At 40.3% G+C, this 24,015-nt stretch overlaps 1 protein-coding gene across 13 annotated transcripts in view; it reads left to right on the top strand.

The window, feature by feature from the left end:
- ST3GAL3 (ST3 beta-galactoside alpha-2,3-sialyltransferase 3) overlaps positions 1–24,015 on the top strand; it is a 188,463-nt gene that overhangs the window by 79,816 nt on the left and 84,632 nt on the right. The window lies entirely within an intron of this gene.

Genomic DNA, 24,015 nt, shown 5'->3' with positions numbered 1-24,015 from the left:
CTCATGTCATTAAAAGTTACTACCTAATTTATGGGCAAAATCAAGATATTTCATAATCTAAAACTGTACCTTGAAACAGGAGGACAAACAGTACTGATTAATTCCAAAATATAAATTTCACTGGTCATACATTCATAATTTCTTATCATATTTGCCATCCTTTACAGCATTTAATAATATGCAACTGTGTCTGAATATTCATGTATTGTTTCTCTTCCTTTCCCATTTCCCTTTTTTATGCATTCCATCTTTTTAGATTGCCTAGAATTGCACTGATAAAGATAGGTTGATTTGTGCCCACAAGACTGACCCTCCCAGCAGGCAGAGTGAGGGAACTGCCCCAAGTACCTAATTTGTAGGTGTTATGAAAGGCTAGTTACTTACCGTAATCTTTTTTGTATGCTAACTGCTAGTGAAGGGGAGATGTGCTTGTGGGTGCCAAATGACTTTGAATTGAAGAGGAGCTGCCTTGTCCACCATCCAGTCCATTTTAGGTTCTTAGAAGCATATATGATTCTTCACTTGATTTTGCAGTCATCAAGTAGTTTGTATATGTGTGTGTGTGTGTCTGCCTTGCTTATAAAGAAAGTTGTTTCTTGGATAAAAATAGAACCATGTTATAGTATGATGACGCTGGTGATTCTCAAATATATGTGTATATCTGACAGCTTGCAAGAGATTTCAGGAGCTGAAAGGCAGAAACCAGTACTCACTATTTGGCTTTAAATGGCTTGTTGCTGTGTCCTTGTTCATTGAAAAGATCATTCTAAATTGGAGGCCTTTGCTCATCTGAGAGTTGGATTGCTGAATAGCTTTTGACCTTTCTTCGGGAAGAGGGGTCTGGCTTTCCACATTTAATACAAGGGCCTCCAGTCCTATGGAATATGCCTGTGGTATACAGTACACAATGCAACAAAGCCCTTCCTAACCCTGAGGATTTTCTGCTCACAAACAAGCTGCAGTTATGTACCAGTGTACAAGCCCTGCTTGCCTGCCTGCCTGCCATTTTGTAGTTCACAGTTGTGTGGAAAGAACAAAGAGCATTCGCATCATAAGTCAAGAGCTTCTGGTCTCCTGTTTTAAAAGGAGACAAAACATGTATAACTCATTATGAAGTTGTTCCAGTAGCATTTCTCAGTGTACATGTGGATTAATTGAGAGATGAATTCAACAAAGTATGGGTAATGTTGGGTTTTATAATGTGACTTCATGACTATATTCACTGTGTATCAGCAGTGAATAATGAACAGATGTGTAGGGTCAAAAGATGGTGGTCACTTTTATATCCAGTTTTGAGTATAATTCAGTAAAATGTAATCTGGTTGCTATGAAAAGGGGCTCCGGAGTTCTGTGCTAAAAAAATTTATTCTGCTGTTAGGGTACACTAGACAGACTTTGAAAATGTGTGTCCAGTTGCCTGATGTGCAAGGGAGATTGCAGAGTGAAATCCTGCTGGCAGTATGTGTCTGCTTTGCTGCAGTGTTAGAAACTGAGATATGAAAGCTAGGAGCTAAACCTAGGTTATGGGCGCAACAATGGAATGTCTAGACACTTCTTTTATAACAAGAATACAAAGGTGAAAATGAATGAACTGCAGCTAAAATATTTTGTTTGTTTTTCACATGGTCTAGTCCCTGCAGGGTATTATGATATATTCCCTTAAAGGATGAGCAGCGTCTACTAGCATTTGGGTTTGAGCTTTCAGAAAGGAAATCAATAGAGTAGCCACTTAGGGGTCAGTTCATATTTTCATGAGGCATTGTAAGATACTTGCTTGATTGCAGGTGCCACTTCTGAGAGGTGGATGTTGCAGAATATTCTAGGAGACTGAATTTTTGAGGGCATGTTTTACACAAGATGAAACTTGCCTTGTACATTCCATGGACACTAAGGAGAGACGTAGTTTTGCCTTATCCGTATATTGCTTATTCCTCTTGATGGATATGGGACAGTCTGGCACAATGGTCATTGGAGCCTCTCTGTTGTCTTACTTAGGAGTGAGAATAGGCAGGGACACCAGGAGTCGCCCCCTGTCATGTCCCCTCATTATTCTCCCTCTGTTCTTAGTTACCTGTTCAGTTTTCAGGTTTGCTAAGGTACTGTTAGGTTGGCAGATGCTTGGAGAATGACATTGCTCAGGCACAGATGTGCCAGTTTGGCCCCGTGACTGTGGGTACCAAGGGTTGTGGATGCCATGCAGCGTGCATGGGGAATTTTGTGGGTGCTCAGATACCCAGGGCCCCAGGGAGTTGGTACCTATGTTCAGGCATACTTTGCAGGGAGCCCATCTTTCCAGAAGAAGACCAAAATGGAGAAAGGCCCTTTCTGTCTGCACATTGCCTCACATCCATATATGGCAAAGTTCCTGTTTCTCAACTATAGATGCTGTAAGCCTGCTGCAATCTGGCTGTGACGTTTGTTCTTGATGATAGTTCAGTATGTGTTGGAAAAGACAAATGATGCTGAAATTTGTCATGGTGGGGCCTTAGTTCTGGGGGAGCTAATTTATGGTGAGCAATTATTTTAATTATTGCATTTTGGAAACTTCCATATGTATTAGGTATCACATTTAAATTAAAACCTGGAACATTTCAAAATGATATATATGAAATGTTTCTGTGTTTCTTCACACTTTGGTTTTCATTATGTGCCCGTGGCAGCTTCACAAAATGTGATCTCTTTTCCTTCAGTTCAGTTTCAGCAAGTATCTTTTTTTTTTAAAGCGTGAGGTGACAGGCTTGTTGCTTTAAAGCCCCAGTTAAGTTCAAAGGCTCCAGTTGTCCTTGCAAATTAACTCAACTCCTCTCCACTGAGATAGCAGTATCTGCTGTAGATATTAATTCTTTCAGTTAATATAAAATGTTCAGCTTAATACTATCGCCTATTTTACCAAAGCCTTAGTAATTTTAAAAGGGAGGGAGGGTGTGTCCATTCATGAATTAGTCTGTTTTGACAGTTTTATACTGATTATGTTGCATAGTAATCTTCCTTGCATGACCCTTGCTCCCTCCCCCCCCCTTGTGATTCTAGGACTCGTTTTCTGCTTTTCCTGCTTTTCTACCTTCTGCAGTATAGAAGGATTTAATTAACAGTGATGCCCCCTCTAGTAATTAGTGCACGGTATCCTTATTTGATGACTATACTAGTGAGAGAGCCAAGGAATATGAAATACTCTCTTTTCCAGGTTGATGAATTAGTGGAGATTTACAGTTTTACTGGCTGAGAATTTCTGGTTCTCAAAAAAGGGAAAACAGACACAGTACCTGTTTATATCAGCCAACTAATGCTTAAAATGCTAGAAAAAATACTTTTGAGTACTCTTCATTAGGATGATAAACAACCACTGATATTAATGATCATGGTGTTGTTGTTTTATCTAGTTTTTACTCAGCGGTGCTGGCAGACTATTTAATACCAAGCTAGAGAAAATAATGGAAGCATACATTTAACTAGAAGACAAATAGTCCATGTTGTTAAGGGTTCACGTTTGCAGAAGTCAAACCCTGACTTAGCCATGAAGTTTACTGGGAAGTATGACCCAGTCACATTGACACACTCACAGCACACAAATGACATATTCCTGCATTTGCATGACTATTACATGAGAACGCACCCAAAAAACTACCATCTAGATCTTATCTATCTCCCTAGACTGAAACATAAAAATCATGGGAAGCAAAAATCTGAGACTTTTATTATTCAGACCATAGAGACAGATGTGTTCTGTGATTTGATGGCAGTTAGGGGCTGATCCTGTGTTTAAAAAAAGAAAGTTATGCACATTCAATCTAGTCAATCAGAGTAGCACAGACCACTGCTGAAGAATGACTTAAATATAGCCAGGAAGAGGATAAAGGAAATTCGGGGGTGGGGTAAAAACAATAGCAGCTATTGCAGGTACCGAGTGGATCATGGATTCATTATTTTTTCCTTCTGTAATAAGAGCATAAGAAAAATGATATTGGGTCTGGCCAAAGGCCTATCTAGTCCTGTTCTCACAATGGCCAACCAGATGCTTATGGGAAGACTGAAAACAAGATTTGAGTACAATAGTGATCTCCTCACTTATGATTTCCAGCAATTGTTATTCAGAGGTACACTTTCTCTAACATATTAATAGCCATGAATTTGTCTAATACAATTTAATAGCCATGTAATCATCAGCAACCATCATCACGTCTTCAGCTTCTGGTTTATTGAACATCACCACCATGAGTCCTAAATATTGATGCAGTTGAAAAGACATGAATCGCTTTTGCTATTGAGAGAGACACCCTGCAGCTTTGTGTTGTTATCTGCTGCACACTTGCAATAGTTCCTCAATCATTTTCTCTCCCCCTCTCCAAATAATAAGTTAATTAGTTGGGCTGGAATTAATCATTGCTCTAATATGATTTTTCCATCAGTACATGCATTTCTGCTTGCCTGGTGGAATGATCTCCCCTCTCTTCCCCCTGTGCTTCCTTCTGGAGGTTCTCTTGACCCCCAGAGCCGGTGTGGAGGAGGGAACCTCTATTGCTCTAACTCCTACTGGTGCAACTATTGAATGGAATCGAACCTGGCCCTAAATAAAACAAACCATCTTTCAAGTTGATTAGCCCAGCCTAGATTAATGAGTGGCAGATTGTTTTACTCCTCATAACTTTTTATCATGCTGAAGTGTTGAGGCTGCTGTTGCCACAAAACAATGTGGGTGGGCAAACGAAGACTCATCCTCCCTGCTCCATCCTCCCCACTCTGTGCCGAAGAGGCCTGGTGAGCCCAGTTCTGCTGCTGCCTACAAGCAAAAGTAAGTGGGTGGACAGGCTAGGAAGAGGAAGCCCAGACAAATGGAGAATGTCTTCCATTTTCCATCCACTGCCACTTCCTCACAGAATACCCTCCCCCCCCTTATCTGATTAAGATCCAAAATAGAAGGTAGGACATCCAGTCAGAAGTCAATGGCAGAAGCAAGCGTGCTTGCATTAAAAGAGGTGAGCAAGTCCAAACAAAGTAATGAGGGACTGCTTGCAGTGGAAGGGAGAAAAGAAGTCCCTTCTCTCTTGTTTGAAATTAAGGGACTTTCCATGGGTGCCAGAGGGGAGTCTATGGACACACTTGTGCCTGTGGTTGCCACAATGGCACTCCCTCTCCAGCCAATTAGACCTCCTCCCAAGCATCTTACCCTCCATTTTGACTTGCCTTTTTACACAGCACTCAGAACCTATTAAGCAGTTGGAAAGCTATGATTCTAGCCATACACACTGGAAAATGCTTATAACGCAAATTAATGGAATCTATTATTATAATGGAATCTATTATCTATTATTTTGTTCAGTATTGGGGTGCAAATGAAGGTTTTTTTAGTATAAATATTACAAACTCTATGAATAGGTGCAGGACATCTAATATCTGGAGAAAGTTGTTTACAGGTTGCAGTTGGGAGGCTTCTTATGCTAAGCTCTCTGGAGATTGAACGATGCTTTTTCTCTGAAAATGTTACAGCGTTTGGATATGGATGTTCTCAGAAGTGCCTACTATGGGCTTTGTTTAGTCTGGAGAGCATATACCACAGCAGAAACCATTAAGGGAGTCTCCAGTTTTATTGGGCTTTCCACTGACACTTCTGGTCATAACTGAGAAATTTGCAAATAACAGTGACAGAAGGCTGATGGCTACCTTAGACTGAAGTCATAACTTGGAATGGAATTTTCTCGGCTCCTGAGCCATTGTCTCCTTGTACTGAAGTTTAATACAGGCACATTTCCTCCCTTTTCTGTGCTTAATGCTACTTAATCTCTGTGTTCAGTCAAACTAATCACATTAAATCCCCAGATGAAAGATGCAATTATAGCTGGACATGTTCAAAATATGTTGTGTTATGGTAAATGGAAATTCAGTGCACCACAAAATTCCATGCTGCTGTTCTAAAGTGTTGTGAACTGCTTACCAACATTTCATCACACCCAGTTTATTCCTTGTTCCTAGCTTTTCCATAATTATTTTGTGATTTCAAACCAGGCCTGCAAAGAGTTTGCCCGAGGCTTGAGTCGGGAGTCTTGTGTATGACAGCGTAAGACTAGCAAGCCCCTAGCAGTACCCCCACCCCACCCTGGCCAGCTTAGCCTTCTAAGGCCTGGGGCTACCCCCCCCCCCCCCGCTTGGGCCTGTGTCAAACTGTTCCTGAAAAGACTAGGAAACTTGACAAGGAAAAGACAGCAATTCTATGAATATTTACCTGAGAGCTAGTCCCATTGAATACAGTGGGACTTCCTTCCGAGTAAATATTCACATGGTGCAAGCAGGTATTGACTGATTAATAGAACAGATAGCACTGCGTTACACAAACCAGGTCATTTTTTTTTACAATCTGTTTTGTCAATCTTGTGTTAGGAGTAAGATTCATACACATAATCTCAGTAATAGTGTTCATGCCCATATTACAGAAAGAGGGCTGAGCCTGAGGGTAATGGCTTGCTTAAGGGCTCAGTGAATTCAAGACTCAGGTGAGATTTAAATTTCCTGGGTATTAAGCCATTATTTTGAACAGCAACTTCTACTCAACATCTAAAGACATGGTTATACTCACTTGAAGAGTGATCATGCCCTGTAGTTTACATCACTTGTGGTATACCACGCTTTGTTTGTGAGAGTGATGAACATAACTGGAGACAAGGCCAGGATCAGCAGGACTGATAAAAATAGCACAAAATATACTCAGAGGGGAATCTGCCTGTTTATTTCTAGAGCTTGGACTTTTGCCTAGTGGTGAGAGTATCTAGACAATAAAACTGCTAGGTTTGTTCAGCATATTTCCATATTAGTTCCAGAGAAAGAGAGAGAAAATTAGGCAAAGTGTTCAACTCTTTTTGTGGAATACAGAGGGGTCTTGGATTCGTGGCTTATTTTGACACTGATCAATTTTAATTAGAATGGAGGGGAAAGATAGCTATTGCCTGTAAGAAAAGACTATAAAAATCTACACACATATCAGAAAATGTTGCTTTGCATATAGCTGAAATGTTTAGCTGCTCTTCTAAGAAAGAGATGTTCTTAGAATCCCAGACTTGGAAGTCTGTACCTGTAATTTGACTTTCCATTGCAGAGACTTGAAATGTTGCATTTAGTTATTTAAAATATTTATATCCTGCCTTTTGTGGCTAACAGGTTTGCTTATTTCTTTTTACTTTTACATAAGTATCAGTTAATAGAAATAAATTAAAATAACAACCTAAAATTCTAAATTCAAATAAACAATTCTAAATTATAAAAGGAGATACCTATCCGTAAAATAGTAGTGCCAGTAAAAACAGCACAATAGACACTCAAATCTTAGGAGAAATTCTCTTAGCATGGCACCTCAAGATCAACAAAGCAAGCACCAAGCATGTATCTGTGGGGGGAGCATTCCAACAAGTAGTACACCACTACATTTCGGCCAATCTAGCAGTTTGAAAGCACACCAGTGCAAGTAGATAAATAGGTACCGCTGCGACGGGAAGGTAAATGGCATTTCCATGCGCTCTGGTTTCCATCACAGTATTCTGTTGTGCCAGAAGTGATTTAGTTATGCTGGCCACATGACCCGGAAAGCTGTCTCTGAACAAACGCTGGCTCCCTCAGCCTGAAATGAGATGAGCACCGCACCCCAAAGTCACCTTTGACTGTACTTAACCGTCCAGGGGTCCTTTACTTTTTCCTTTACCTTACACCACTACAAAAGGCCCATTATTTGGTCGCTCCCCCTTTAACCTCTGAATGCAAAGGTACCTGAAATACCTAGTTGGTGTTCTTTGTCTTGGGAGACAGTGGGAGAGTGTGCCTTTGGAGGTTAAGTCTAACTGTTGGAAGGTTACAGCACCTGCTGTGGCTGTAGAGACTGATACCGGACGGGCATGTTTTGTTGCAGCTGGGGCAGATGAAGGTGTCTGGTGCTGGTACTGGTGCTGCTGCAGATGCACCATGGCGTCATTCCTCCTCTATGCTATGGATGTACAACCTGACTGTCTCTAGGCACTGCGGTTGTTTGTCAGCCTTCATGTCACATTTGCATGCATCTTTGTAATGCAAGGTTGGTCTGCCAATTGACCTGGTGCCTTAAGCCACATCCTCAGGACCTCTGAATATCATCTGGAAAAGTGGGCAGGTTCATATGGGAACAAAGGGTGGTATTCACCTAACCAGCCCTGTCAGTGGAAGCCTTTGCAATGACTTCTGCTTGCACTAAGGAGTTTCCTCCATCTCTGAACTCCATGCCTCCAGAATTGACTTGGGAGGGTTCTGGAAAACCTCCATAACAGAGTGTTTTGGGGGAGGCAAGGGGGAATTGTTGCATCTGGCAATGCTTGCATAGATGGAAGCATTAGTAGAGCATAATGTTGAATTCCACCTAGTCCTTTTTGCAGTGAATATGAATTCATTTCCTACTGTAACTATCCAAAACGTTGTGATTCTAACAATCTCATATCTACTTCAGTAATTATGACTTGATTTTGAAATCCAGTTTCTTGTTGTATATAATGGTTTTTCCTGTAACACAGGTGATGGAATATTTCACAGTGATGGAATATTAAGTAATGAAAGCTTTCTAGGATGAAGAATATCAGGTAAATGAGAAGAAATGCTTCTAGAGATCTCCAGAGGGGAAATGAAATATAAGAGTTTCTGTTTTTTATGAGTTGTAAAACTACAAGAGGAGAAATCCCAGGTAACACAAACAGATCATACAAATTGCTGGTGATAGCAAAGACAAAAGTCTAGAGGTTTGGGTCGTATTTGGGTTTGTGATAATGAAAAAAATAAATAGTACCAGGTGAATTATCTACTTACAGTGTACAAATGAATAACAGTGAATGATGTTGGGATATTGTTTTCACAATGTGGTGTACATGCCTTTGGAGAGCATGCAGTATAAAGTGCCGACAGCGTTGTTTTGTCCCTTAGGCTGAAGTGTAAGATAATGCCTTAGAACCTAGTGTAAGGCAAGAGTTGGCTTGAGTCATGGTTTGTTTTGTTGGCTCTGTACCCTGCTGTCCCCAAGAACTTTTTTGAATTTATCTGGGGAAAGGCCACATAGATTAATATGCTCTGATGAAGAGAGACATTCTAAGGAGAATAGCAGCTGGTTGAATGTTATATTTTCAGAACAATTGATTTGATTGAATTGATTTATTAAACTTCTGTGCTGCTTTTCATTCAAATGACTCCTAAAGCAGCTTATAAACAATAAATAAGAATAGCCTGATAGAACATAATAGAATATCACAAATACAGCATAAATCATATAGAATAATTAACAAATCATCTGTGAAATCAATACAGTGTTATTAACAACATTAACAAAATAGCCAAAAAATAAACTAAGCACTGTTAAATTCATATGCACACTCCCCACACCCCCATGACTCATAATTGTTCACTGTTCAGCTCATTAAAATACACATCCACATAATGCCCGTGGCAGCAACTCCCTTCTGAAGGTTTTTCAGGCTGGAGGTGGGGCAGCACAGGTGAAACTAGCCACCCCCTAATGACAAACAGTCTCTCTTCCCTCACAGTTCTTACTCTGGAAGCAGCTCCCTTATGAGAGCTCCTAGGGCTGTAGGGTGGGGCAAGGCAGGTGGAAAAAGCCATTACCTGCTGGCCATTGGCCAACAGAAAGCAGTCCGTGGAAAAACCAATTTGTTCTGATACAGCGCTAAACTGGGTTTTCCTAGGGGAAGGTGGTAGGGCAAATGGAAGTGTGGATGAGCCCTCAGATGTGTTTATAGCTCCCTGACCAAAGGAGCTCTTCATTATCTCACTAATGCCTCTGATCCCAAACTTCTTCAGAAGATATGAAGGAAACATGTGGTGATCATCCCAGCAACACCTCAGTGACCTGGTAGCAGTTCATGTAATTTTTTAAAATTAAGACTGTTCATTATATTATTGCATTCTTATGGTTAGTGAATACTCAATGTGTACTCCATAAAGCAGAGCTGACCACTGCAGATTTGAGCAGAGGGAAAACATAATTTCACTCTTTTTCCTTTCTTGCATTCAGCTCTCCTAGCAGACTTGTGTTTACCCATTAATCTCCACCCAAAGACTTTTATTTCATTGTGCTCACTGATCCTGTAATTTCATATGATGTAAGGCTGATATACATTTCAAAATAATTGTATTTGCAGGATGGGCTTAAGCTTTAAAGTAACACATTTTTTCCTTTGATATTTGCTTTCTCCTTCTAGTCTAGGTTCAGCAACAGTATTAAAAGTTTGGGAAAAGCTTATAAGTAAAGAATAGCAGAAGCAGGATACATCCCTGGTTAGAGAAGCTGGCTTGAGTTTTATTCATTGAGTTTTATTGTTCCAAAATCCCTGCCTGTGAAGATTTTTAATCTAGGAGAATTGGGAAAAGTTCTGACTGGTCCGACTGCTGTTGCATTCCAGCTTAAATGACTACATGTGTCTAATTTTGATTTCCTTCTAAATCATTAGGGACATCGCTCCTCTAAACCTCTACTTGATGCAGTTGAAATTGGATGCCTTGCCTGTCAACAGAAATGTAGTCCGTTAATAGTGTTGAATTTATTTGTTTTAATTAAATGACTATTAAAATCATGAAAGAGGCCTTGTGTTTGGGAGAGAGTGTTTCACATCCTATAAACACATTGCAAACTCTTCCCAGAAGTGGTAGAGAGCTGATATGTATGCAAGGCCATGAGAGACTTCAGAGCTGCCTTCTGCGCATGTGTGCTCTGAGCTTTGTCCCACTGCTTGCTGCACAAAAGCAACCTATTCTTTTCTGTTCTTACATTGCAGCCCAAGTACTTTGGACAGCGACCTTTATGTTTCTCTTAACCTTTGTTTGAAGGGTGTGTGTGTGTGTGTGTGTGTGTGTGTGTGTGTGTGTGAAATTTGTCCTTTAGATTTCAGGTGGGTTTAGGTTTAGGTTTAGTGCTGACAAATACCCTGAGAAGAGTACTGAAAGCTGGTGCAGCTGTTTTCTCTTGCAACGTAGTGTAGTTTAGTCTCCCTGGCCGCCCATTCAGCTTCTGTTCAAATGTTATGAAGAATTTTTTTTCTGTTTCTTGGACAGAGGGTAGATAGATTCTTTTCTACATCCTTAAAGTGACCTAGCAATCTGGCACATCAGAACAGGTGCTGGCAGATTATTTGCTCTTGATTTATGTTCAACAGACTATGTGTGGATTAGGCTACTATAGTGAAGTGCTAGACTATTTTTGTTTTTATTTTATTTTATTTTATTATAATTGTCTGAAGCAGTCAAGGACTGAATATGTTCTAGTTGACAGAAAAGGTGTCTAACTTCTAGGAAACCTACAGGTCCTGGAGAAGAGTGGTAGAACTTTTCAGCCAACTTTTGTTTAGAAAGAATCTACATCTTCACAAGAGATGAAATACTGTTTGTAAAATTGGGCTCTTGCTCCCTCTGGGCTATTTTTGCTCCCCAGGAAAGCTTGGACTGTGATTGGAACTACACATTACCACATACCAGATCAAATAGTCTGATTTCCACACATTTCCAGGAAAGAAAAGCTTTTTTATGTGAGCACAAGGTTTAAGCACAGGATTCAGTATGCACTGGAATAAATCTGTAGCTCACTTCCAATGATCTGCTCTTGATTGTTCTCATGGATCTATGTGTTTGCAGCTATGAAATCCTTCATAACCTCCTTGGTAAAACATTGGTTTGATGAGATAGATTCGGGACTTATTAGTGAATACGCAAGGTATGGACTACTTATGTCCAGATCAGTCTGTAATTGTAATGTGTGTGTAATTGTAATGTACCCTGGTGTGTGTTGTGTGTGTATTCATAGGTGTATGGAAAAGACCAGTAAAATGCTATCAATGCTGTATTCTTAATTCAGCTGTATGGTTCCTTTCCAAATAAGTCATTAACTTCTGTTAAGCTATTGCCTTCATGAAGCAAAGTTATTCCTTGTCTTGGTAACCTGCTTGCCCCACTGAATTGAATTAGCCAGTTTTTCCCATCAAAATTAATTGCTCTCGGTTTATTATAGAGATTGTTTGCCCTCTTCCAAGGACTGTTTGTTCCCAACAGTGTGTTTTAGGATCTGTTTGTATATGCTGGAAGCTTTTTCAGCTTATTTTTTTGAAGGTCACCTTGGGTTCAGAAAAGTTTAGAGTGGTAGCAGCTAAAATAGACTCAAGTAAATTCAATAAGATACAGAAAGTGGTTGATCTGTAGAATTCTTTCCTCTCTCTCTCTTCAGATTTCAATGCCAAAATATGTTTAAATTGACAAATGATGCAGCCAATCTCTTAGGAGATGCATTTTCAATCCCCCCTCGTTCTGTTGCTTTCCTGATGCATGCTGCCATGTCAATGGTTTTACAGAGCTTAATGAGCGATATGAGCGGTGCTGTTAGCTTTCCAGCACCCCTGTAAAAAAAAAAAAAATGTAGCATATTTTATAGAGTTGGTCATTTGAAAGAGGTGACATCCTTCGTAGTGTTTTGTTTTGAAATCTTTAAGATAATATTTAATTTCCTATTCATAATGTTCCTTTGAATGTATACTTTATATTTGACTTTCTTTAGTAAAGTTTTATTCCAGATTGTTTTATTTTATGTTTTAATGTAGGTTGTAAACCACTTTGATATTTTTTCCTTAAAATTAGAAAGAAGTATAGAAATGAAAATAATAATAATAATTTTGCTCACTGCCCAAATCTGTATTCTCTGCTGACTAAAATAAATACAGTGGTACCTCGGGTTAAGAACTTAATTCGTTCTGGAAGTCCGTTCTTAACCTGAAACTGTTCGTAACCTGAGGTACCACTTTAGCTAATGGGGCCTCCCACTGCCAACGCGCCACTGTCACACGATTTCTGTTCTCATCCTGAAGCAAAGTTCTTAACCCGAGGTGCTATTTCTGGGTTATCGTAGTCTGTAACCTGAAGCGTCTGTAACCTGAGGTACCACTGTAGTTGGTTCATAAGTATAGATAATTTGAGGCAATTAGTTCTGATGTAGTGTCTAGATAATCACTTTAACAATTGGAAGAAGTTTGTGGAGTAAAAGCATAAGCAGAGGACTCGTGGGGAGGAATTTAGTGTTGTGCTATCATGATCATTAGCTCAAGAATTTCTGCTTGACAGATGGAACGATCTCCTCTTTCCTTTTCCCACACACTGTTCAGGGAGTTCTCCTGACTCCCCAGAGCCAATTTGGGGGAGGGAAAGCCCCATTGTGCTAGTGGGACTCATTGTGCTGGCTCCCTCTAACACAACCGTTTAGTTGAATCCAGTGCTTGATTTTTATTAAAAAATAATAGTTCATTTCCTGCATTTCTTGACCTTATCTCACCATGCTGCTACACCGTTTCTCTCACCACAATGTGGCACACATTAGGAAGGCTCATGAACTCTGAGCCCCTGGTTTTCTTCCCCTACCTCGAGGTACTTGCTTCAGAGCATAGGCAGGATAACAGCTGAGTGTAGATGGAGGAGGAAAGCAAAGTAAAAACATGTTGGTGGAGTTAATCTAGTGTATTTACAAATGGTGTAGTGCAAACTGTCCAGATTCCCATGAATCTACGTAAGTACTGTATGTTTCATTCCATGATGACTCAGATCTTTCAGGGACAGGTCTGTTTTGATGCTTGGGGTAATTCCCAGTCCTTGAGAGTGCTCAGCTTGGGTTAATGGGATGCTGATCAATTTGACATACTAGTCTTCCAAGTTACACCAGGACCAGATAATAAATGCAGCACTGCAAATGAAGTCAAATTACATAGACAGTCACAGGACTCGATCAGACATATAAACAAGAGCCAGTTGGTGCCTCCCAAAAGTAAACTTCTTACAACTTCATATCTGAATGCCAAATTCTGAGGATGGGCAAGCTGAGGGGTTCTGTTACTCACATTTCCTTCTTTTAAGCTTTCAGAAGTATTTGGCTGGCAGCTTTTGGAAACAGTAGTGGACTGAATGGGGACAGTGACTTGACCAACACCAAGCCACGCCTTTGACATTCCTTTGCAGCTACAACACAGCATCCATTTTATAGAAGGCAAAACAGTGAGGCTCAGAAGCAAATAAATTGCATAATACCACAGATTGAGCATAAGGCATAGGTAGAGTCTCTGTGACAAATGACAGAACTCCAAAAATAATGTCCTTTTCTAAAAATTACCACTCCTAACTCAACATTTGCTGCAGTGCCATGATCTGAAGTGCACCACCCCATCCTCAACTTTCTTTGTAGAATCAAATGAAAAAACAAAAAAACTTAGAATAATGAATGGCTGTCAACTCGTTATCAACAGCTATTTGTAATGATAGCTAACTTGAACTTCTGTGTTCCTGTATGTTCTACTGGATAGTCACATCAAAGTGGTATGGGCTGTAGCCAATATTATTATTAGTTGTACTCTATGTAGATCTGTTAAAATGAATGGACATGACTAACTTAGGCCCATTAATTCTAGTGGGTCTGTGTTGAGTAGAACTTAGATGGATACAAATCTGTATCTCAAAAATGAAGGACATAGCATATTTGCCACAATATAAGATAAACTTTTATTTTGTAATCTTTCTTATTGTGTGTACACTATATATTTAAAGCATATTATTTCCCCCAAACAATCACAGTGCTAAGAATGCTGGGAATTGCACTACAGTTCCCAGAATTCTTTGGGGGAAGCCATGTGCTTTAGATGTATGGTACGTACACACCCTCTTTTTTATTCTTGTTTGTTAGATGTACAGTATGGATTCCTTCACCCTTCCTATGTTTCTGTGGCTTGAGCATGTAGCTGTGTCTACAACTTTGCTATGTTGCATTGTTTACTCTGGATGTGTAAACATTATACAGCAATGAGCTTGATAATTATCTCAGAACTATAGTTTGATGTCCTTCCATCTTAAACAATTCTGGAATGTACCTTGGAAATGCCAGAAATAGGCTTTGGCTTCACTAAGTCTCCATAATGCAATCAAACAGGCAATAAATAGCAAGTACTTGGCAAGGAAATCTAACCCTTATGCATTCTGCACTGTCTTGTACAGTTTTCAAAAGAATTCAGTAAGGAAAAAATCTGATTGGTCAGATTTGCTTTGCAGGGGATATTTTGGAACAGTCTTCATTTGGGACAGGTATTTTAGGACTGATTCTGTGTAACTTTTTTCATTCATGGAGAAATACATGTGAAGAGTATTATGCTGGAATGCAAAATACTCATACTTCTTGCATTCGGATTTAACATTTTTCACATGTGTTCCTCTGTGTATTTCCACATGTGTTCCTCTGTGTATTTCACCTTATGTACCTAAGAGGAGCCTCAAGAGGGAAATAAACTGATGTTTTAAAATAAAAGATATAACCATAGAAAAATGAACAATCATAGGAAATCTGAATGTTGGAAACCAGAAGTAACTGATGCAATAAAATATTAAAAGTAAATTATGCAACAGGACTGAGTAAACTGAAACCGTCTATACCTGTGTTAATTCACAATATTGTTTATTGATGAGGACTTTTCCATATACACAATTGAGGCTTGTGTACATGTTTATATAAATATTCTGTAAACCTATGTATACTGCAAAGATTCTATTTAGCTTGGCGGTTACTTTTTCATATAGATGCAAAGTGTCGTTTTTTTTAAAGAGAGAGAGAGAGAGCGAGCGAGCGAGAGAGAGAGAGAGCGCATGAGAAGGCAGAGAGAGAGAGCATGAGAAGGCAGGCAGCAAGGGAAGTGGCAGTTGGCATGCTGAGCATAGAGGAAGGCTTCCAGACCCAGTAATGTGCGATGGCACCTGCAGGATTTGACTCCATTCTTGAAGAAAAGCTAAAGGTAAAATCCTCTCACATAGAGTAATATGGAGTAAGAACTATCCCTAGTCTTACACTGGGCTCTCAGAGATCCTTGAGGAAACATTGACCAGAAGGGGTAGTAGCAAAAAACGTAGAACACTGGTAAGAGACTTATTCCTGTTGGCTGTTTTGGTCCAGTGAAGATGACTTGCCTGATTCATATACACCTGGATTTCAGATCTTCTGCTTAGCCTTAGACTCACTTAGGGCTGGCACTTAGCAGACGCCCCTGAAGGGCTGGCACTCAGCAGATGCCCCTGAGGCAGCATCCCTGTGGGCACCCCAACCATCTTGCCATCTCCACCACTGGTGGATAAAGGGCACTGGCATTGGCGCCAGCTTCCAACAAGATCTCACACAATCTTGCCAGAAGTCTGCGCTGCCACCACACAGCCTAGGTAAGTGATGTTTTCACAGGGGCAGCGTGTCCCATTTCACCTCAAACTCAACCCTACCTTCCACCCCTATCCAGGTAGATGTTGCAGGACACCATCATACACAATTAGCCAAAAACATTAAGCTGTTATGCAGCTCAGTGATGTGACTGCATTTGGGCTAGATGGGCCATTGGCCTGATCCAGCAGGCTGTTTTTATATTCCTATGATGATAAACTTTTGAAAGAGAAATTTCTTTTCAATATTAATTATGGAATGCTGTGATGTCACTTTTCTTGTATTTGTTTCTTTATAAGAACATAAGCAGTCTGCCATGACTCACTTTATTCAGCAATGGGAATATTGTCATGGGGAAGAGAAAGAGCTTTTACCCCATAATCACTCATTTTAATTCTTTATATTTGCCTTGTGCACAGAACTACAAGTGAAACTCCATTAAGCTAGGATTTTAATGGGTATTTGCAGGAACTAAAAATATTTGTGGAACATTAAAACTGTTGTTATTCTAAGGTTATAGTGTCCTATCTTGGTTGCCATCTCAATGTGTCAAGTGAGAAGATTATCTCTTCCTGAAGAAACACAGTATGTATCTTTGTGTGTGCTGAAAAAGAATGAGAGAGAATAATAATTGTTTTTGTAAAGGTCAGAGCTGTGTCTTCTGAGTATTCCTGGGTTCCACATCAAAAGAAAGGACATCCTTTTCATGTTTCTCTCAAGATGAAAAATGAATACTGCACAGAAAACCTCCATGTTGAGATAAATGTTTTATGATTGTAACGCAGAAACTTCCATTTTGAAGTAATTCACAATAATAATCTGGTCAGGAGCATATAATATAATAACATGGCTACATGAGTATCCTGTCAGATGTCCAGTAGAATAAAATCCCCATATATGTTTTCTATTAGAAGGTGCTGGTGGCTGGTGGGGTAGGAAGAATGTTTGGGGGGTCTCACCTGGTTATGTTTCAGCAAACACCATCTCTTTAATATCCTTGAAAATTGCTTACTGCATGTGTCTTGTCATTTCTGTGGAGGATAATTTCCTCTTTGAAAGAGCTTCTTCATTTGTTGCATCCCTAGGCATCTTAGCTTTACTTCAGCTGTAGGGCCTAATTAAGCTTGCCGCATCTAGGCTTAAACCACCCACACCTAACCATCACGTGATGTCATATGGCATCAGGCTCAGGAGAGATAAACCTGCAGGACCTGTGTACCAGCAACTTGCTTGTTGAATTGTAGTCTGATGTCTGAACTGGGCCAAAGAGAGGATTTTGGAACTGCTGAAGATTCTCAGGCGAGTTGGAATGAAACCTAGTAGGATCTTTACAGAGCATCTTGAGCTAAGCCTGATACCCAGATATAGTACTGGCAGTAACAGTAAAGGTTCATCACTGCTGCTTTTATTGTTCACCTGTTCCTCATCAAAACTCGGGTTCTGTTCTCAGGCAATATTTTAATATGCACTTTACTGCCTGTCAAATGTGTTAGCTTTGTACTCCATTCTTATAAGTTTGCCAGTGCATCTGAATCACAAATGCCCACCTTTGCTATTCTAGTGCTCCTTCTTCCAACTCCCAAGGTCTTCTATTCCTTCTGCCACCCCTGTGCTGTTCTGCTACATACCTCAGCCTTGGCGTGCAGCACCCTGGGCTATTTTAAACTGATGTCCTCTTTAGAAGAAACAGTTCCTCCTTATGAGATGGAATTCTGGTGTAAGCTTGTTTATGTGTCTCAGAAGTTGCTTCTGTTAGAATTGGAAGATGCTGAGCTATATAAAGGTAGATCCCGGGTGCTTTGCAGCTGTTGTGAAGCAGAAAAGTGACTCATAAAGTAAATAGATTAAAAAACTGTTAGTTCTTTTTCCCACCTCAACTCTAGTAGAACTGAAGGGCTCAACGTAAACAGCAATAGCTTTCTACAATATTAGAGGTCAGTGAAGCAACTGTGCCAAATTGTTCAGAACTTCTTGTACAGAATAAAGTCTTTTGTGGACAGATTAAAGAAACCAATATTGTTTCTGTTATGTGGATACTAGATGGAGGTGTGTGCAGATGCACATATCTCTTGTGCAAGGATAAACAATCTCAGGGCTGGAGGCCACATCTGTTCTGCTAAGGCTTCTCTACCATCCTGTGTAGACCTGCATTGCTGCGTCGTGACTCACCCATGAGTAGGTCATTTCAGGGAGAAGGAGGTGGGGGAAGCTTTTCTATAAGAAAAGCCTCAGTGGACCAGATATTGTTTATCGTCCACTGCAGCTGTAGTGCATTCATTCACAAGCTCTTTCACCTAGTATCAATTTATCACTTGGAATTAATCAGGGAGAATTTGGGCACATAATAAAAATATTAATAACAGGTTTTACTAGGAAATGAAGGTTAAGCCTCTCTTACTTCCCAAACTTTCTATGTATCATATTTTTGTACTAGAAAATACAAGCAGGAGATGGATAAATGAAGTGCCTGAACAAGGCCCTTCAGCATACTCCATTGAACTAAGTCACTCCTCAGTTAACAGATGCTGCTTTGGCACCCTGGAGCCTTAGACTGGCTCCACAGCTGCCAACCCCCTCCCCTTCTATGTTCAGGACTTGCTTGCGTGCCAGCCTGTTGACAGCTGCTGGACATTATCTGCTGCAGTTTCCTTACCAACACTGGTTCCCACGCTGACTGCAGATGGAGAGGATTCAGCCATGTGATCAACTGTCATTTGTAATTGCCTGAATTCCTTATTTCTCTGTAAAACGTATGCTCTTTTAAAAGCTGCAGTTTAAGAGTACATCTATTTTACACTTGGAAAACCTTGGCCTGTTCTTACAGGTTTAGAGTGGTGGGAGATGTCTTTACAGAGTGACTGAGAGAGAAGATACTACTATTTGTCAAGTACAACATTGTGGATACTGACAGTTCTGTTGTGGAAAACTAGCACTTCCTTGAATTTCCATCCCAGGGTACTTTGGTAGAATTCTTCTTTAGGATGACACAAAACACACAGTTTGTCGTTTCCCAGCTCCTTTAAGAAAGATAAAATTACTAATACTTGGGTTGTATTACTAATACTTGGGTTGAACTAGAAGAAGTTTATTGGCCAGTTTTTATTATTGTTGGTGGTGTTCTGAATTACTCTAGCTTTATTTTTAAATAGTCTAGTCCTAGTAAAGCTGAGTAAATATTAGTAACTTTGTCACCCTGTATGATGACGCCTGTCAGCAAAGAGACAAGGGAAGTGTGTTCTTTTTAATTCTCTGTGGTCCGTCAGCTGCTTTCTGCACCATAGGTTACAATATTCTTCTGCAATGTGTTATATGTGAGGCTGTCTTTGAAGACGGTGGTTTGTATTTAGAGGCATTCTGACTCTGTAGGTAGCATATAGCCATCATGATTAATAGCCACTGATAAGTAGCTTCATCTTCTGTAAATTTATTGAGTCTTCTTTAAAGACACTTAAGGCTACAATTGTAATCTAAATTAAATTCAGTGGAACTTGCTTTTGAATAAACATAGCTAGGATCACATTTTGTGGTGAATTCCATAGTTTAACTATGTGCTGTAAGAAGAAATACTTCTTTTTGACTGCCCTGAATCTCCCACCATTCAGATTCAAAAGATGATCCCAGGTTCCAGTAACTACAACAGAAGTAGAAAACACCATGCATCATTATAAACCTATGTTGTATCTCCCACACTCATCTTTCCTCATAGAGGAGTTGCTTAGTCCCCTGATCATTTAGGTTGCCTTTCCTTCTGACCGGAACTGCATACAGTATTACAAGTGGTGTCCCACCATAGATATCTAGAAAAGCATTACAGTTTTGGCAATTCCTCCCGCCCCCCGTCCTCAGCAGCTGCTGCACACGGGGTCTGTGTTTCATTGAGCAATCTACCAAGACCCCAGGAATCCTTTCCTAGTCAATCACCACCACCTCAGACCCCCATCAGTTTATATGTGGTTAGGATTTTTTGCCCCAATTTGCATCACTTTACACATACATTGAACTGTGTTTTCCATTCATCCATTTTGGAAAGATCTTTGAGCTTCTTCATTATGGTCCACATTACTTTAACCAGTTAAATGATCAAACATAGTTTAAAGGTGACCATACAGCATGCTGGTGCACACTACTGAAATCACGGGTGCTTTGCTTCTCTCCTACTCATGCTTCTGTTGAACAGCATTACATTGGGGCTCTACCCTGTTCAGGGCCGGATTCAGGTTTGATGAGGCCCTAAGCTACTGAAGGTAATGGGGCCCTTTATATGTCCAGCTGTCCTTTGCTACATGTTGCCATGCAACGAGTCCATGCAGAATGTAGGCACCCTATATAGAAATGAGCAAACCAGTGATATTTTAGGGAGCAGGCTAGCAGGTGGGACCCATTACTTACATCATAGGAGCCTACACAACACAAAACACTATTGCTGTATGTAGGTTTTATTTTATTTGTTTTTTTATCTTATATTTTGGAAATTTACATCCAGTTTTTTTCTTTAATTTTTTTGGGGGGCCCAAGAGAGTGGGACCCTAAGCTATAGATGGTTTAGCTTATACGTAAATCCAGCACTGAGGTCCCTGTGTTAGACCTGAACATCCAGACTCAAGAGAGGAGGGTAGTGGGAAGAGGAGTTGCATGCCTTCAGCTGTGTCCTTGATAATGTGCTTTCCCCTTTCTCACAATGAACCTGGTGGTAAGGTCAAACATTATTAGTTCATGGAGAGCTGTCTCTTTCATTTGTAGTTCTGGAATATGTTCTTTTCTGGGGAAAGTTAGTTCTGAAGGGGAATCATCCTAGAATCACTGAGTGGAACAGAGGACCATAGCACAGAGAGGGCTGTCTTAGTTCTAGAAGAGATTTAAGAGGCCCTTTAAGGGTCTGTCATTAAGCTGTGGGGCCAGGCAATGGGTAGCAGAAGGTCTGTAGAAGAGTGGCAAGACCCCATAAGGGTGGCACCAGCATTTTAATATTCCTCCTAGGTGACAAAACTGCCTAAGGCTGACTCTGGGTGCTTGAAATAGAATTTTAAAGCTGTCACAGTGGGAAATATGATTTAAGCAATTCCCACTATTTAGCTTACTTTAAACTGCTGGAATGCAACAAGGTCAGGAGATGGAACTGCTGGCACACCACTCCTGTCTGTTACATTTATTTGGAATGTTGGTGTTAATGATGGTGCTGAAAGCATTCATGGCACTGAAGAATTGAGAGAGAGGGGAGTCTGGAACATGACTAGAAGCTGAAGAGTTTAAAATAAATTGTCCTGGAATAGGGAAGTGTGTTTCCAGTAGAAACTCTAGGAGAATTGCTCGGGGGAGCAGATATGTATGACACACACAAACATACACACAATGAGCATAAGAAGCAAACTCTGTTGTGTTCTTAAAGTCACTTGGAAATATCTAAAGCAGGGATAGCCCATGTGGCACCCTCCAGATGTTAGACTACACTTCAAGCATGCCTGATGATCAGGAATGATGGGAGTTGTAGTCCAACAGCATCTGGAGGACAGCACATTGGCTATCCCTGTGAAATGGGATGAAGTTGCTGGGCAGACTTCTGAAACTTCAGGGATGAGAATGAAGCCCAGAGGTGGGAGTTACACACACTGCATCATACTTCTGAATAACCACAACTTAATTGATTTAATAGTAGTTGGGAAAGAGAACTTAGATCTACAGGGGACATTTGTCCAAGACTGTTTTGGTTAGGTGTTTCATGACTAGATCTAAAAGCTGAAGGCTTTCTGCAGTGTGAAGGAAAATGTAACTAGCCTTTAAGATGAAACTTAGCTGTGTCCTCAAGCATGATAATACCCTTAAAAACCTTGTATTGAAACTGCCTTGGATCCCAGAAGAAATGTGAAATAGATTCTCCAAATTAACAAACAAAACCTGAATGGTTCCAGGTCTTTATTGTTGCATTTCCGCTCCCACTTCTGTGTTTTCTGGTATCTGTGCATGAATTTAGAGAAAGTCTTTGTGGGTTAGGTAATCTTTTATGCACATGATCACAAGTTTTTCAGTTGCTGAGAAGTAATGTGAAGTGAACCATAGCAGATGAAACTTCCCAGTACTAATAACAGATTTGGCCAGAGAGGTTTTTGTTAATCCAGAATGCGGCAGCTAGACTGGTGACTGGGGGCGGCCGCCGAGACCACATAACACCGGTCTTGAAAGACCTACATTGGCTCCCAGTACGTTTCCGAGCACAATTCAAAGTGTTGGTGTTGACCTTTAAAGCCCTAAATGGCCTCGGCCCAGTATACCTGAAGGAGCGTCTCCACCCCCATCGTTCTGCCCGGACGCTGAGGTCCAGCGCCGAGGGCCTTCTGGCGGTTCCCTCATTGCGAGAAGCAAAGCTACAGGGAACCAGGCAGAGGGCCTTTTCGGTAGTGGCGCCTGCCCTGTGGAATGCCCTCCCATCAGATGTCAAAACGATAAACAACTACCTGACATTCAGAAGACATCTTAAGGCAGCCCTGTTCAGGGAAGTTTTTAATGTATGATATTTTAGTGGGGTTTTTGGTTTCTATGGAAGCCGCCCAGAGTGGCTGGGGAAACCCAGCCAGATGGGCGGGGTACAAATAATAAATTATTATTATTATTATTGTTGTTGTTGTTGTTGTTGTTGTTGTTGTTGTTGTTGTTACTTCTCTCTCAGGATAAAATCACATGAGTGTGAATCTTTATGTCATTTGTTATCAAGTCTAAACCTTAATATATAGAGGCAAATGTCATCAATGATGCAGTTCCTGTGACAGCAATTATATGGGGTTTAGAGCTGTTTCTACTACTGTTCCATGCCGTTTGGACTTTAGGTTCAAAACATCTTTCAGCTTCTCTTCCTGCTGCATCAGAGCAATACTATGGCAGTGGTTACCTAGCCTTCTCCTTTTGCTAGCTTCTACCTTATGTGGTTCCCCCCACCCCCAAAGAGGAATACTCAGTAGCAACCACTGAATTCTACTGAAACCAGAACAATTATTATGGTTTCCCTACATCCTTATTGTTCTTTCACTCTGTTTCTTTCTCATGAGATAAATGGAACAACAAACAAAGCAGTAGCAGCAACCATAGTGCATCACTGTCTGTCTGGCGTGCTCTGACGGCTGCAACTACAACATGAGCTCTCATGCTTTAGTGGAGAGGTGCACTTGACATCTTGGAAGCATTTTTTTATTTGTTGCAAATGAATTTTGTGTTGATGTTATAAACCACCCTTTGGTCTCTTGATGAGGAACAGTGTATCAATTTAAAAAATAATAATGGTGGTGGTGGTGGTGGTGGTGGTGATGATAAATAAAGATATGGCGTTTAATTGAATTTTTAAGCTCATTTGTGATCTTGTGTGCATATTAAGAATCTAAAATATTTGAGGTTTTCTGCTTTTTTATTGTAATTTTGACATTTATTACCAGAAATATGAAATACACTTATGCTGCCTCAGTTTTCTACAAGACTGTTAATGTCACCTTTCTGGATGCTTGCTACTGAATAATTTCATATTAATTGTTGCTTAAATTTAAATATTCACTGGAAATTACTGAGAAGTTCTAGATCATTAATGTGAGCTGATGCTAAATACCACTTGGATTTGTTAAAAATGGTTTAAGACAAAATTTAAGCTGAAGTGGGGCGTTATAAAGATCCATAAACAAACCCAGATGCTTCCTAGTGTGCTAGGTGAATGCTTGTTTTTAGCCAACAAGCGCTAAGAAAACCTGCTGGAAGTACTTTGCATTGCTAGTGACCAATCTCTCTTTCAAAGCCTCATGGGAACAATGTATTTCAGT

This window comes from Podarcis muralis, chromosome 5, assembly GCF_964188315.1.
Source record: "Podarcis muralis chromosome 5, rPodMur119.hap1.1, whole genome shotgun sequence".
Classification (NCBI taxonomy): Eukaryota; Metazoa; Chordata; class Lepidosauria; order Squamata; family Lacertidae; genus Podarcis; species Podarcis muralis.
The sequence above is the reverse complement of the archived record's forward strand: the minus strand, read 5'-3'. Positions and strand labels throughout refer to the sequence as shown.